General features: G+C 44.3%; 1 protein-coding gene across 1 annotated transcript in view; it reads left to right on the top strand.

The window, feature by feature from the left end:
* Positions 1-16,398, top strand: part of SDR16C5 (short chain dehydrogenase/reductase family 16C member 5) — a gene marked incomplete at its 3' end in the record, with an annotated part of 42,410 nt that overhangs the window by 745 nt on the left and 25,267 nt on the right.

The raw sequence follows: 16,398 nt of genomic DNA, 5'->3' as shown, positions 1-16,398 counted from the left end.
CAGAAGATATAATGTACTCTCTATAATACAGAAGATATAATGTACTGGCTATAATACAGTGGATATAATGTACTGGCTATAATACAGAAGATATAATGTACTGGCTATAATACAGAAGATATAATGTACTCTCTATAATACAGAAGATATAATGTACTCTCTATAATACAGAAGATATAATGTACTCTCTAATACAGAAGATATAATGTACTCTCTATAATACAGAAGATATAATGTACTCTCTATAATACAGAAGATATAATGTACTCTCTATAATACAGAAGATATAATGTACTCTCTATAATACAGAAGATATAATGTACTCTCTATAATACAGAAGATATAATGTACTGGCTATAATACAGAAGATATAATGTACTCTCTATAATACAGAAGATATAATGTACTGGCTATAATACAGAAGATATAATGTACTCTCTATAATACAGAAGATATAATGTACTGGCTATAATACAGAAGATATAATGTACTCTCTATAATACAGAAGATATAATGTACTCTCTAATACAGAAGATATAATGTACTCTCTATAATACAGAAGATATAATGTACTCTCTATAATACAGAAGATATAATGTACTCTCTATAATACAGAAGATATAATGTACTCTCTATAATACAGAAGATATAATGTACTCTCTATAATACAGAAGATATAATGTACTCTCTATAATACAGAAGATATAATGTACTGGCTATAATACAGAAGATATAATGTACTCTATAATACAGTAGATATAATGCACTGGCTATAATACAGTAGATATAATGTACTGGCTATAATACAGTGGATATAATGTACTGGCTATAATACAGAGGATATAATGTACTGGCTATAATACAGAAGATATAATGTACTCTCTATAATACAGAAGATATAATGTACTGGCTATAATACAGAAGATATAATGTACTCTCTATAATACAGAAGATATAATGTACTGGCTATAATACAGAAGATATAATGTACTCTCTATAATACAGAAGATATAATGTACTCTCTATAATACAGAAGATATAATGCACTGGCTATAATACAGAAGATATTATGCACTGGCTATAATACAGTAGATATAATGTACTGGCTATAATACAGTGGATATAATGTACTCTCTATAATACAGTAGATATAATGCACTGGCTATAATACAGTAGATATAATGTACTGGCTATAATACAGTAGATATAATGTACTCTCTATAATACAGTAGATATAATGCACTGATTATAATACAGTAGATATAATGCACTGGCTAGAATACAGAAAATATAATGTACTGGCTATAATACAGAAGATATAATGTACTCTCTATAATACAGTAGATATAATGTACTGGCTATAATACAGAAAATATAATGTACTCTATAATACAGTAGATATAATGCACTGGCTATAATACAGTAGATATAATGCACTGGCTATAATACAGTAGATATAATGTACTCTCTATAATACAGTAGATATAATGTACTCTCTATAATACAGAAGATATAATGCACTAGCTATAATACAGTAGATATAATGCACTGGTTATAATACAGTAGATATAATGTACTCTCTATAATACAGAAGATATGCACTAGCTATAATACAGTAGATATAACGCACTGGTTATAATGCTGACCTGGTTAGAGTTCCAAGACACAGGGCCACTTGCAACTTTTTAGTACATAGGAAATTAGACAGGAGTATGATGAGAGTTGTAGTTTTGCAACGAGTTGGGGGAATATGGATCTATAGCTGAAGGGAATCAGGGCATGATAGAAATTGTAGTTTTGCCACAGCTTGGGGAACACTGATCAGTAGCCGAACTGCATTAGGGCATGATGGGAGTTGTAGTTTTGCAAGAGCAGGAGAGCCACAGGTTGCAGGGGGCTACTTTATAGCTGAGGGAATCAGGGCACAATGGGAGTTGTAGTTTTGCCAGAGGTTGGGAAACGCAAAGCCAAAGGGCATCAGGGCATGATGAAAGGTGTAGTTTTGCCACAGGTTGGGAAATACAGATCTATAGGCAAAGGGCATCAGGACGTGATGGGAAATGTAACATAGTTCATAAGGTTGAAAAAAAGAGTCCATCAAGTTCAACCTATAACCCTAATGAGTCCCTACTGAGTTGATCCAGAGGAAGGCAAAGAACCCTCATACTAGAGGTAAAAATTCCTTCCCGACTCCAAATATGGCATCAGAATAAATCCCTGGATCAACGTTCTGTCCCTATAAATCTAGTATCCTTAACCTGTAATGTTCTTACTCTACAAAAATGCATCCAGCCCATTTTTTAATTCTTTTACAGAGTTCACCATGATCACCTCCTTCGGGAGAGAATTCCACAGTCTCACTGCTCTTACGGTAAAGAACCCCTGTCTGTGCTGGTGTAGAAACTAGAGATGAGCGAACTTACAGTAAATTCGATTCGTCACGAACTTCTCCGCTCGGCAGTTGATGCCTTTCCTGCATAAATTAGTTCAGCTTTCTGGTGCTCCGGTGGGCTGGAAAAGGTGGATACAGTCCTAGGAGACTCTTTCCTAGGACTGTATCCACCTTTTCCAGCCCACCGGAGCACCTGAAAGCTGAACTAATTTACACAGGAAAAGTCATCAACTGCCGAGCCGAGAAGTTCATGACGAATCGAATTTACTGTAAGTTCGCTCATCTCTACCTCCAACCTATCCAGATCCATTTGTTAGGATCGACCGATATCTATTTTTTTTTTTTTTTTTTTAGGGCCGATACCGATAAACTGTCACCTTTCAGGCCGATAGCCGATAACTTATACCGGAATATCGGTATAAGTTATCGGCTATTTCAAACCCCCAAGCCGTTGCAGATCAGTGATTTAAAGCGTGCGCTTTAGATCAATGAACTGCTGCGGCTTTTGGCGGGCCAGAGACCGCCACCGCCGCCCGCTTCTCTCCCCCTGCTTTCCCTGGGGTCTTGAGTCTAACCACCACAGCTGCCCCATCGCCTCCCCCCCCCCCCCCATCCTCTGCCCACGTATCGCCGCCGCCCCCACATCCTCTGCCCACATACCGCTGCCCCATCGCCTCCCCCCCCCCAATCCTCTGCCCACATACTGCTGCCGCCCCATCGTCTTCCCCCCCATCCCCGGTGTTATAATTACCTGTTCCTGGGGTCCGCGATACTTCTGGCTCCGTCGGCGTCCTGCGCTGTCACTGTGCGCACTGACGGTGACGTCGCGTTGGGGACGTCACTCGTCATTGCGCTGCACACAGTAACAGCGCAGGAGCCAGAAGTATTGCGGACCCCGGGAACAGGTAATTAGAACACCGGGGAGGGGTGGAGGCGATGGGGCGGCACGGTGGTATGTGGGCAGAGGATGGGGGGGGAGGCAATGGGGCAGCGGCGGTATGTGGGCAGAGGAAGGGGGGGGCGATGCGGCGGTATGTGGGCAGAGGATGGGGGGAGGCAATGGGGCAGCGGCGGTGTTATGTGGCCAGAGGATGGGGAGGAAATGGGGCAGCGGGGGGCGGGCATTATCAGCATATTGGCAAGGTAATTGCCGATACCGATAATGTCCAAAATCGTGATTATTGGCCAAACCGATAATCGGTCGATCCCTGCCATTTGTAACAGTGCACTGTCCTCTATAGTGTTTACCGCTTTACAGAGTTTAGTATCATCTGCAAAGATTGCTACTTTACTATTCAACCCCTCTGCAAGGTCATTCATGAATATATTAAATATAACAGGATCCAAGACTGACCCCTGTGGTACCCCACTAGTAACAGTCACCCAATCAGAATAAGTACCATTAATAACCACCCTCTGTTTCCTATCACTGAGCCAGTTACTTACCCACTTACACACATTCTCCCCCAGCCCAATCCTTCTCATTTTATGCACCAACCTTTTATGTGGAACCGTATCAAATGCTTTGGAAAAATCAAGATCTACAACATGTAGTTTTTTAACAACTGAAGAATACTAATCTATAGCCGTAGGACATGATAGGAGTTGTAGTTTTCCAGCAGGTGGAGAGCCACAGGTTAGGGAACATTGGTCTATAGTTAGAGTGGGTAAAGTGAGGATTTAAAGGGGTACTCTGCTGCTCAGCGTTCGGAACAAACTGTACCAAGTCGGCGTTGGGAGCTCATGACATCATAGCCCCGCCCCCTCATGACATCATGTCCCACCCCCTCAATGCAAGTCAATGGGAGGGGGTATGACTTTCACGCCCCCTCCCATAGACTTGCATTGAGGGGCAGGGTGTGGCATCATGAGGGGGCAGGGCTATGGTGTCACGTTGCCTCCAGCGTTTGGTACAGTTTGTTCCAAATGCGGAGTACCCCTTTTAAGAGGTTATCTGGGATTAGAAAAACTGTCCTCAGGTTGGGTGTGGTATTGCAGCTCAGTTCCATTGAAGTGAACTGAGCAAAGTTGTAATATCACACACAACATTAGGACAGGGGTGGGGTATTTCTATTCCTGGGTAACCCCTATGAATATTCTTCCTATAGGTTGCTGTAGGTAAGTGGCTGCCATCAAGGTGCTGCTTATGTTTGATGGGAACACAGAATTACATATAAAGCAGCAATCCCTTCGGCAGTCAGAGCATGATGGGAGTTGTAGTTTTGCAAGAGCCACAGATTGGGGAACACGGCCCAGTATGGCTAGATGCATAATTTGTGGCTGCTCTGTAAATATTATTATATATATATATATATGGATATAGAATCGTCATTCTCTTGTTCACAGTTTGTATTTCCTCACTCCTGTCTTACATTTTCTGCAGACGACTGTTACTTGTAGGATGAAGAAAGTTGTTGCACAATTTCCCTCAGTAACTGATCACTTTTTACACTGCATCACGTTGTGTACATTGGTATTTGCTTTCATCTCCAAATATTAGCGAAGGAGCAGTGTGGTCACATTATCAGACCTAAAGCAACCATATGTTAACATATAAACCACTGTTTTCCAATCAGGGTACCTCCAGCTGTTGCAAAACTACAACTCCCAGCTGTCTTGGAATGCTGGTTGTTGTAGATTTAAAACAGCTGGAGGCTCCCTGGTTGGAAAACGCTGGTCAGAACCCCTGTGATCTAAAATGTATCCCCTATCCTGCAGATTGGGGATACGTTTTTGCACATGATACTTCTCCTTTAAAAAGTATCTGTCACAAGAAAAATTTCTGATATGTCCTGGCGACATGTCAAAGTTTTGGTGAGAGTTCAGACCTCTGCCGATCACTGAGAAGCCTGCACTGCCACGTGTTCCTTTAGATTACCCAATACACCCCCCTCCCATAAACTGACTTGGGGCAACCTGTGTCCATGCCATGTGTAACTGATCTCTTTGGTATGACCTATAGTAATACTACTACTCCTACTGGTGTAAGAAATTGCAGGCATGTGTTTTCTTTAATTCTCCTCTCTGGACTTGGGGTATGAGCGCATGGAAGCAGGTAAAACATGGCAGCAGAGCTGTGCTCTGGCAGTGCCGCCTGGCCCCTCTATTATGTGGCCCAATGTTTCTTCTCCCAGCAGTGACTAGCACTGGGAGGAGATGGCTTCACCCCTCCACAACTGGCCATTGTATGTACATGGCGCAGCCGTGCGGCAGGTCTATGAAGCGAGCACCAGGAGCTGATCTCGCATCATACTGGCTAATGCTGAACATCACTGATTCGGGTGATGTCCAGCATTAACCCTCTAGACGCTGCGATCAAAGTTGATCGCGGCATCTAAAATACCTAAAACAAGTATCGATAACTCAGTGGAGCTGATCGGAACACCCGCAGCAAAATGCAGGGTCCTGATCAGCTAAGAGGATGGGCGGAGGGTCTCTTCCTTCCTTCCTCCTGTCCGATCGGCGCTCCAAAAAATGCAGGCAGCCTCAGTAGCACGTAGTAATGGAGCATCGATAACACTAATCTGTGCTATAGGCCCTGTGGCACGGCATTGATCAGTGTCTGCAATCACAAGATTACATCTGTGTGCCTCCAGCTGTTGCAAAACTACAACTCCCAGCATGCCTGAACAGCCTGTGGCTGTCTGGGCATGCTGGGAGTTGTAGTTTTGCAACAACTGGAGACACTCTGTGTGAAAACTCTGCCCAATGGGGACTAAAAAAATTGTGGGGAAAAAAAAAAGAAAAGGCAATAATTGTGAAAAAAGCCCTCCCTTAATAAAAATCACTACCCTTTTCCCCCCCCCCATTTTTTTAAGTAAACAAAAATAAACATGTGGTATAGTCTGAAATATTAAAATATAACAATGAAACCATACTGTCAATGGCGTAAACGTGAAACAAAGGTAACAAAAAATTGTCCAGAATTGCTGATTTTGGTCACTTCATATAGCAGAAAAAAAAGTACAAAAAATGATTGTGGTTGCCCAGTACGGGAGGTGTTACCCCGTACCCCTGCTGCCCAGTCAGGCAGCCTCCTTCAGTGTCCAAAGGGCCCCTTGCACCTGTCTTCCCCCCCCCCCCCCCCTTGTACATATGTTCTGCAGTGTATTGTATTATAAAATGTGCTGTATCTTTAAAGGGGTAGCCCAGTGGTGAAAAACGTATCCCCTATGCTAAGCATAGGGGATATGTTTCAGATCGCGGGGGTCCGACCGCTGGGGCTCCCCGCGATCTCTCTGTACGAGGCCCCGGCTTGCTGGCCAGATAGCACGTGTTGACCACCGCACGAAGCGGCGGCTGACACGCCCCCTCAATGCAACTCTATGGCAAAGGCGGAGATTGCCGAAGACAGTGGTCCGGCTCTGCCATAGAGTTGTATTGAGGGTGTGTGTCACCCGCCGCTTCGTGCGGTGGTCAAAACCAGGGCTGTGGATTCGGTAGATAAATACTCCGACTCCACAGTTTTTTGTACTTCCGACTACTCTGTATTAATATGCGAATGTATTTATAAACACTTACAGTTGAGTCCAAGAAGCTGTTCCACCAAGTTCTTCTAAGCTCTTCTAGCAGAGAGAGGTAGTTGGGCAGAAGCTACTGCCTTCTCCTTTTTGTGTGCTGATCTGCTGCTGAAGATAGGGCAGTGGGAGGATCCAGGAAAGGGCATTTATTATAAAACATGATTTCCCTAGTAGAATCCCATAGTCATGTTTAAAGTTTAAGCTAACAATCGGAGTTTACAAGTTTTATAGCCTTAGCTGAATGGCAGCAGTTTTTCCAATGGTTTACAGCTTCAGTCTTGAACTATTGACCCTCCATTCCCTTCACTTATACAAGTGTCTCTAGTCCTGCAAAAAACATATTTACTTAATCCCTTATCATTGAGAGGCTAGGTTACCCATGGGTTCCCTGTAACAGCAGGACACAACACTATGGAAAGTATAAGTATTGCCGCTCCTAATTGTGCGTTGCGTGCCATATAGTGAAGCCCATGAAAAGCATGCTTCTTCACGGTCACTTAACGTGTTCGTTTTGCTGTTACGTGAGGCGCTGCATGCATTGGTCTTTATTCTTACAATAGAGAAGTCATTATTTATAACTTTTTGTGAATTGGGACATTTAAGCTTGCTTTTTTTTTTTTTTATTCCAATCTAAATTTAGTAAGAGTCGGAGTCGGTGCATTGTTTGCCGACTCCAGGTACCCAAAATTTGGTCCAACTCAGACTCCACAGCCCTGGTCAACATGCCCCCTTCTTTTGGGCTGTCAGGGCCCCATACAGGAGATCGCGCGATCTGAAACTTATCCCCTATCCTTAGTATAAGGGATACATTTTTCACCACTGGATATCTCCTTAGAGTTATGTCATGTGATTGTAACCCAGGAGGTACCAGTGACCAGGTGATCCCAAGATGGGCTCCCTGCTTGTCTCCCCCATATAAGCTAGTTTCTCTCTCTTGGAGCTTAGAGCTCTTGCTTCCTGCTGAGGTCCAGTGCAGTCATACCTAGTGGCCCTCATTTACTAAAGGATAACCAACGCTTTTTCTCGGTTATTGCGCCTAAAATTTGGTCGCATCCCGCTTGCGACCAAATCTGCGACTTAAATTTAGGCGCACAACCTACATTTTCTTAACCCCTTAACGACGCAGGACGTATATTTACGTCCTGCGCCGGCTCCCGCGATATGAAGCGGGATCGCGCCACGATCCCGCATCATATCGCGTCGGTCCCGGCGCTCATCAACAGCCGTGACCCGCGGCTAATACCACACATCGCCGATCGCGGCGATGTGCGGTATTAGCCCTTTAGAAGCGGCGGTCAAAGCTTCTAAAGTGAAAGTGACCCGGCTGCTCAGTCGAGCTGTTCGGGACCGCCGCGGTGAAATCGCGGCGTCCCGAACAGCTGACAGGACACCGGGAGGGCCCTTACCTGCCTCCTCGGTGTTCGATCGGCGAATGACTGCTCCGTGCCTGAGATCCTGGCAGGAGCAGTCAAGCGCCAATAACACTGATCACAGGCGTGTTAATACACGCCTGTGATCAGGATGAGAGATCAGTGTGTGGAGTGTTATAGGTCCCTATGGGACCTATAACACTGCAAAAAAAAATGTAAAAAAAAAGTGTTAATAAAGGTCATTTAACCCCTTCCCTAATAAAAGTTTGAATCACCCCCCTTTTCCCATCAAAAAAAATTAAACTGTGTAAAAAAAAAAAAAAAACATGTGGTATCGCCGCGTGCGTAAATGTCCAAACTATAAAAATATATCATTAATTAAACCACACGGTCAATGGCGTACGCGCAAAAAAGTTCCAAAGTCCAAAAAAGCGTATTTTGGTCACTTTTTATACCATTAAAAAATGAATAAAAAGTGATCAAAAAGTCCGATCAAAACAAAAATCATACTGATAAAAACTTCAGATCACGGCGCAAAAAATGAGTCCTCATACCGCCCTGTACGTAGAAAATAAAAAAGTTATAGGGGTCAGAAGATTACATTTTTAAACGTATACATTTTCCTGCATGTAGTTATGATTTTTTCCAGAAGTGCGACAAAATCCAACCTATATAAGTAGGGTATAATTTTAACCGTATGGACCTACAGAATAATTATAAGGTGTAATTTTTACCGAAATATGCACTGCGTAGAAACGGAAGCCCCCAAAAGTTACAAAATGGCAATTTTTTTTCGATTTTTGTCGCACAATGATTTTTTTTTCCCGTTTCGCCGTGCATTTTTGGGTAAAATGACTAATGTCACTGCAAAGTAGAATTGTCGACGCAAAAAATAAGCCATAATATGGATTTTTAGGTGGAAAATTGAAAGGGTTATGACTTTTAAAAGGTAAGGAGGAAAAAACGAAAGTGCAAAAAACGGAAAAACCCTGAGTCCTTAAGGGGTTAAACACTCAGATTTTTTTTTTTAACCTACAAAATGGGCGTGTTTTACTCGAAAAGGGGCGTGAACCCGACAAACAGAAAAAACACTCCGAGTGTGAAGAAAACTCACAGGAAAACCTGTGAGTTTTGCTTCACAGAAAGCAGACAGCTCCGAGCTGTCGGTAAATTCCTCAAAACGGAGTGAATCCTGCTACCCCCAGCATGGAACAGGGTCTGTTACATGTTGGGGGTAGTAGTACAGGGGATGAGGGATTGATCGCACCGGGTCTCACTTCTGAGACCCGATCCGATGTTATTAAGCAGGGGAGCGGGTGGCATGTTCCGATCCCCTGCAATGTACTGTAAACTTTCATTTTTAAATTTCCCACCAGAAGCCCTGAATGGCCGGGACCGAGGAGCCAATCAGGGCTCCTGGCAGAGTTTTAATATAGAAGCGCTGTGATGGGCAAAGATGTATAGAATCGCTGGGGGGGGGTATATATCTGGCCCCTCCAGTGTTTCTATATATCTTTCCCCCTGCTGTGCTATATCAAACTTAGTGCCCGCTGCGCTTGAATAAATGTACTGCCCTCCAGCGCTATTATATATCTATACTGACCCCCGCTGCGCATATTTATATATATATATATATATATATATATATATATACTGCCTCCCCAAGCTGCGCATATTAATCTTCATCTTCTCCCTCCCCTGGCTGCCAATGAATGAAAACTCTATTAGCGGGGGAGCGGAGGGCTGCTGCCCGCTCTCGCTGCTAAGTGTTTGTCATTCATAGCGGGCAGCAACTGCATATCATGCTGTGGGGGTCAGACATATGGATATATGTCTGACCCTCACATCATACATATACAAATGCTGGCTCACCGCTATGAATGACAAGTAAGCTATTGGCGGCAGCAGCAGCGCGAGCCTCCGCTCCCTGCACTGCTTTACTTGTCATTCATAGCGGTGAGCTGGCACCTGCATATATAGATGCGCGGTAGGGGTCAGACATATGGGCCCCCCCTACTGAGCAGCCGGCAGGGGGCACATTCGCTCCATAAGACGCAACGACATTTCCTTCCCACTTTTGGGGGAGAAAAAGCGCGTCTTATGGAGCAAAATATACGTGTGTGTGTGTATATATATATATATATATATATATATATATATATATATATATATATGTAAGTTGTGGAGGCATAAATGATAAATCCCCAGTCAATATCATGAATTTGATAAATATTAGAGATATGAACATCTATTGAGTAAGTGGCTATACTTAAAAAAAAAAAGTATGGCTTGATCACATTACACAAAAAGCTTACAAACTATATGGTAAGAACACGCGACCATCTATTAAGGACACAGTGGCTATTAGAGGGTGAGGGGATAAAAACGAAACACCCCTGGTTCTTAAGGGAAGTCTCTTCCTCCCAGCATGGGCCGCGTGGCGAGGGAGCAGCGCAACAATGCCGGAGAGTATGCAGACTATACCAGGCAAGGCATATGAAATAGGGAGGAGGCATTAAGCTAGTCTCTCCCAATTTCATATCCATTCCTCTCCCCCCCCCCATTTTAAGTTCATTAAATGAACATGAAATGGGGGGGATTGGGGATTATATCCCATATCAAAATCACAGTATTTACCTCCGTAATCGCAATTGCACATTTTCCCCAAATCGTGCAGCCCTTGTTCACGTTATACTAACTGAAAGAAAAATATGAGAAGTCACAAACCCAATGCACTTTCCTCACTGGAATAACTCCCTTTACAAACTATATGGATAATCGTATAAGGCAGTCACATGGGGTCATGTTTCCATTGCATTGAAAACAATATAAGGCTGCTGCATCGGAATCTTCGCCCAGGATTTCTCTGCTTGGAAATTCTGCGGTGTGAATTGGCCCTAACTCTGAGCGTCTCATGCAGGACTGCGAGGAATGTTGTCTAAGCTCCCAGCCGCTACAGGTGCCCAGGAGGTCTGATCAGAACTTTTTATTGAGAATGTTCCCAGACCCTCTTCTCAGCTATTACTGATAGCTCTAGCGTCCAATCAGGAGACTTCTACAGCTATCACTCAGAGGTGAGAGGAGGGGCTGGGAGTACTCTTTAAAGGTGTACTCCGGCCCTGAGACATCTTATCCCCTAGCCAAAGTATAGGGGATAAGATGTCTCACTGCGGGGGTCCCGCCACTGGGGACCCCCGCAGTCTTGTATTCACCACCCACCTGTTTGTGCTACACACCGCTGTGCCAGCTCACAAACAGCCGGATGGCGACCATGGGGCCGGAGTATCGTGATGTCATGACTCCGCCCATAGACGTGCATAGCGGGGGCGGGGGGTGACGTCACATGGGGGCAGAGTGGTGACGTCACGATACTCCGGCCCTGTGGTTGCCACCCCTCTGTTTGTGAGCTGGCACCGCGACGTGCAGCTCAAACAGGTGGGTGGCGAATACAAGATTGCGGGGGTCCCCAGTGGCGGGACCCCCGCGGTGAGACATCCCCTATCCTTTGGATACGGGATAAGATGTCTCAGGGCCGGAGTACCCCTTTAATCGAGAGAGCACTCTTGCAGAGGCAGGAGCTTATATAAGACCACAGGTATGACTCCACTCCGTGCTGACAGATCCCCTAAAGTAGAACTGCTGTTGGATTGTGCCAGGGGTCGCTTTTGCTCATAAAGTACTAGATATGTGAGAATATATGCCCCCAGTTCTATTATATTCCTCTAAAATAAGCAAAACCTTTTGTGACCATCCCACAGATCTGGGAAATGCACAGTTGTTATCCTACTGTTAGGAAATGGTTAATCTTTCTTTTGCTTCCTCTTCCTATTCCTGTGAATGTGATTCTATTTGTTTCTGTATGAGCCCTTGAGGCTGAAGTTGGTGTTAGAAAAGGAGAAGCTGTACTTTCTGACTTTTTTATTTTTAAGTCTAGTTGGTAAACTGTCCAAGTTAGACAGCAGCTGCAAATGTGTATTGATCCGTTACTTAATTTGCACATAGGAGACCCAGCCTGAGGCTATTTTAACCCCTTAAATGGGTACTCTGGTAGAAAACATTTTTTTTTAAAGCAACTGGTGCCAGAAAGTTAAACAGATTTGTAAATTACTTCTATTTAATCCAGTACTTATCAGCTGCTGTATAATACAGAGGAAGTTCATTTCTTTTTGAATTTCTTTTTTGTCTGTCCACAGTGCTCTCTGCTGACACCCCTGTCCATGTCAGGAACTGTCCAGAGCAGGAGAGGTTTTATATAGCTTTCTATGTTCTTTTTCCTTTTCTGAGCAAAATTCTTTTTCTGACATACATTTTCCAACAACCGTGAGATCTGGCTGGATCTCACAGGCTTCCGTAGCAGGCATACAGGAGGTCATGATCTGACCTCCTGCTGCCATAGCAACCAACGGCGACCCGCGATCGTATAGCGGCACTGCCGTTGGTTAACAGGGGGAGAGCGCTCCCCCTTTCAACATCATAGATGCCGTAATCAGGATTGATCACGGCATCTAGGTGGTTAATGCTGCCGGGATTGTGGCTGCGGCGGGACCCGGGCTGTGATTGACAGCCGGGTCCCGTCGCCGATCTCCTGCGCTGCCCACGGCAGTGCCGGAGATCGCTAGGACATATGCATACGTTCAGTTGCGCGAACGTGTCGGATGCTTGGATGTATGCATACATCCTATAGCGGGAAGGGGTTAAGGACATGCGCCGTAAATGTACTGCTTTGTTAATTTAGTGCACAGTGCCGTACATTTATGGCGCAGTGTACTGAAATCACCATGTCCAGCGTAACAGCAGCCACCTCAGCATATCGCCCAGGGGGGTCCTGAGACCCACCCTTGTCAGCGATCGCTTTGACTTGCCGGTCAATTCTGACCAGCAAATCACTGCTTTTCCGGGCCAATCTGGTCTCTGGTGACCCGTAAAAAAGGGTGATTGGTGCTGTCTGAGACAGCACCAATTGCCCTTCCCCAGCAGGAGTGCCACCTCACGATCGCCCTGATTGGTCAACTAGGACAGGCTGACCACTCAGGGCTCCTGCTGGGAGGTGTTCTTGACAGCCCCCGCTCTGCCCCTAGTTGGGAGGGCGAAAGCAGGAGCCTGCCAGTGTGATGGGGGCACCTTCTCGATGGCGTCTTGACAGTGGCTGGATCCAGCGGCAGCAGGATGCAGCGGCGGCAGCAGGAGGTGTGGCCTGTATGCCTCCTGCTGTTACATAGTAAAACTCCCAGAATGCACTGCGAAAGGGCATGCTGGGAGTTGTAGTTATGCAACAGATGGAGGCACACAACTACAACTTCCAGCATGTCCTTTGGCTGTCTGTGCTTGCAGGGAGTTGCAGTTATGTAACAGCCAGTGGCACCTTGTTTCCTCTTGCTGTTGCATAACTACAACTCCCAGCATGCACCCACAGCCAAAGGGCATGCTTTGAGTTATAGTTGTGTGCCTCCAGCTGTTGCATAACTACAATTCCCAGCATGCCATTCACCAATCCGTGCATGCGCGGAGTCATGCAACAGCTGGAGGCAGACTTTTTGATAGAAAAAAAAGTGCCTCCAGCTGATGCATAACTACAACTCCCAGCATGCACAGTCAAAAGGCATGATGGGCATTGTAGTTATGCAACAGCTGGAGGCAGCCTGGTTGGGAAACACTACCATAGGGTATTTTGGTGGAGGAGGCAATCGCCATGTATTTCAAGGCAACAGTTTAGTGCCACATATGGGGTATTTCCATACTCAGGGGAAATTGATACAAATTTTGTGGGCTTTTGCGCCTTTTACCCCTTATGCTGGTGTAGCCTCCAACTTTTCTCTTTCATATTAGTGTAATAAAAAAAGGTAAAAGGAGAAAAAGACCCCCAAAATTTGTAACGCTGTTTCTCTCAAGTACAGAAATACCCCATATGTGGACGTGAAGTGCTTTGTGGGCGCGCAGCATGGCTCAGGAGTGCGAGAGCACCATGTACATTTGAGTCCTAAATTTGTGGTTTGCACAGGGGTGGCTGATACTTGCAGCGGTTCTGACACAGTATGGTTAAAAACACATACGTCCATTAAGTTGAATTGAAGGAAAAGGGGTATGGTTATATGAAGGGGAAGGTATGTGATTCTTATATTTTTGCATAAGCATCTGCAAAAAACACCCACATGTGACCCCATTTTGGAAACTACACCCCTCACAGAATGTAAAAAGGGGTGCAAATAAAATTTTTCATATTTACAGTCCACTGTTCCAAAAATCTGTCAAACGCCAGTGGATTGTAAATGCTCACTGAACCCCTTGTTACGTTTTTTTGAGAGTTGTAGTTTCCACATTTGGGGGGGGGGGGGGTCCGCTGTTCTGGCACCATGGGGGATTTGTAAAGGTGACATGGCACCTGACTTTTAATTCCAGATGGAGTGTTTGCAGAATCGGGTCATAAATTTTGTGAGGCTTTTTCAAACCTTTGTAAAAATGAAAAATTAGGGGTTACACCAGCATTTTAGTGTACAAATTCTAATGTTTCAATTTTACGACCCACTGTAACAAAAAATAGGCAAACCCCTGGGGAGTGTTAATACTCACTGTACTCCTTATGTTCCTTTTAGGGGTGTATTTTCCAAAATGTTGTCACATATGGGGCATTTCCGCTGTTTTGGCGACATGGCCCTTTTAATTCCAGTCAAATCCTTTCTCCAAAATCCCAAAGTTGCTCCTTCCCTCCTGAGCCTTATTGTGTGCTCGCACACATTTTCCGACCACAAATGGGGTTTTTCCAGAATCGGGAGAAATTGGGTGACAAATTTTGTGGTACTTTTTCTCTGTTAACCCCTTGTAAAAAAAAAAAATGGAAAATTTGGGGCAACAACGACATGCTATTGTAAAAAATGGAGGTTTTGATTTTTCTCCTCCAGAAAACGGGTGAAACGCCTAAAGGGTTAACATACTCTCGGAATTTCATTTTGAATACTTTGAGGGGTGCAGTTTTTATAATGGGGTCATTTATGGGGGGATTTCTAACAAAGAGCACCCTCGTGTCACAAAAATAATATCTCACCATCAAATTGATTAGTAAAAGCATCTGTTATTAATGCATAACAACATCGGACATAAATGTACGTCATGGTGCGGTGGTACTTAACACACCATGACTTACATTTATGACATGAGCATGACCGCGAGCACCGGACTGGTGCTCGCGTCATGCAGGGCTGGTCCTGGCTGCTGTCAGCAAGCAGGGACCCGCTGGTAATGGCAAACATCAGTGATCACGCCGATGTCTGCCATTAACCCCTCAGATGCCGTGATCAATACAGATCACAGCATCTGTGGCAGTGCGGCACTTAAAATGGATGATCGGATCGCCCGCGAGGATCCGATCATCTGTAATGGCGGCCGGAGGTCCCCTCACCTGCCTCCGGCTGTCTCCAAGGGTCTTCTGCTCTGGTCTGAGATCGAGCAAACCAGAGCAGATGATGACCGATAACACTGATCCGTGCTATGCCCTATGCATAGCACTGAACCGTATTAGCAATTAAATGATTGCTATAAATAGTCCCCTATTGGGACATAAAAAGTGTAAAAAATAAATAAATAAATTATTAAACATATTTGGTATCGCGGCGCGCTTAAATGTCCGACCTATCAAAATATAATGTTAATGATCCCGTATGGTGAAAGGCATAAACGTTAAAAAAAAAGTCCAAAATTGCTGCTTTTTTTATCACATTATATTCCTAAAAAAATTTATAAAAAATGTGGTACAGTGGGGATCAAAAGTTTGGGCACTCCAGGTAAAAATTTGTATTAATGTGCATAAAGAAGCCAAGGAAAGATGGAAAAATCTCCAAAAGGCATCAAATTACAGATTCGACATTCTTATAATATGTCAACAAAAGTTAGATTTTATTTCCATCATTTACACTTTCAAAATAACAGAAAACAAAAAAATGGCGTCTGCAAAAGTTTGGGCACCCTGAAGAATTTATAGCATGCACTGCCCCCTTTGCAAAGCTGAGAGCTGTCAGTGTCATGGATTGTTCTCAATCATCATCTGGGAAGACCAGGTGATGTCAATCTCAAAGGTTTTAAATGCCCAGACTTATCTGACCTTGCCCCAAAAATCAGCACCATG

The sequence above is a fragment of the Hyla sarda genome, chromosome 5 (genome assembly GCF_029499605.1).
Source record: "Hyla sarda isolate aHylSar1 chromosome 5, aHylSar1.hap1, whole genome shotgun sequence".
NCBI lineage: Eukaryota > Metazoa > Chordata > Amphibia > Anura > Hylidae > Hyla > Hyla sarda.
Note: the sequence above shows the minus strand (reverse complement) of the source record. Positions and strands in the feature narration are given on the sequence as shown.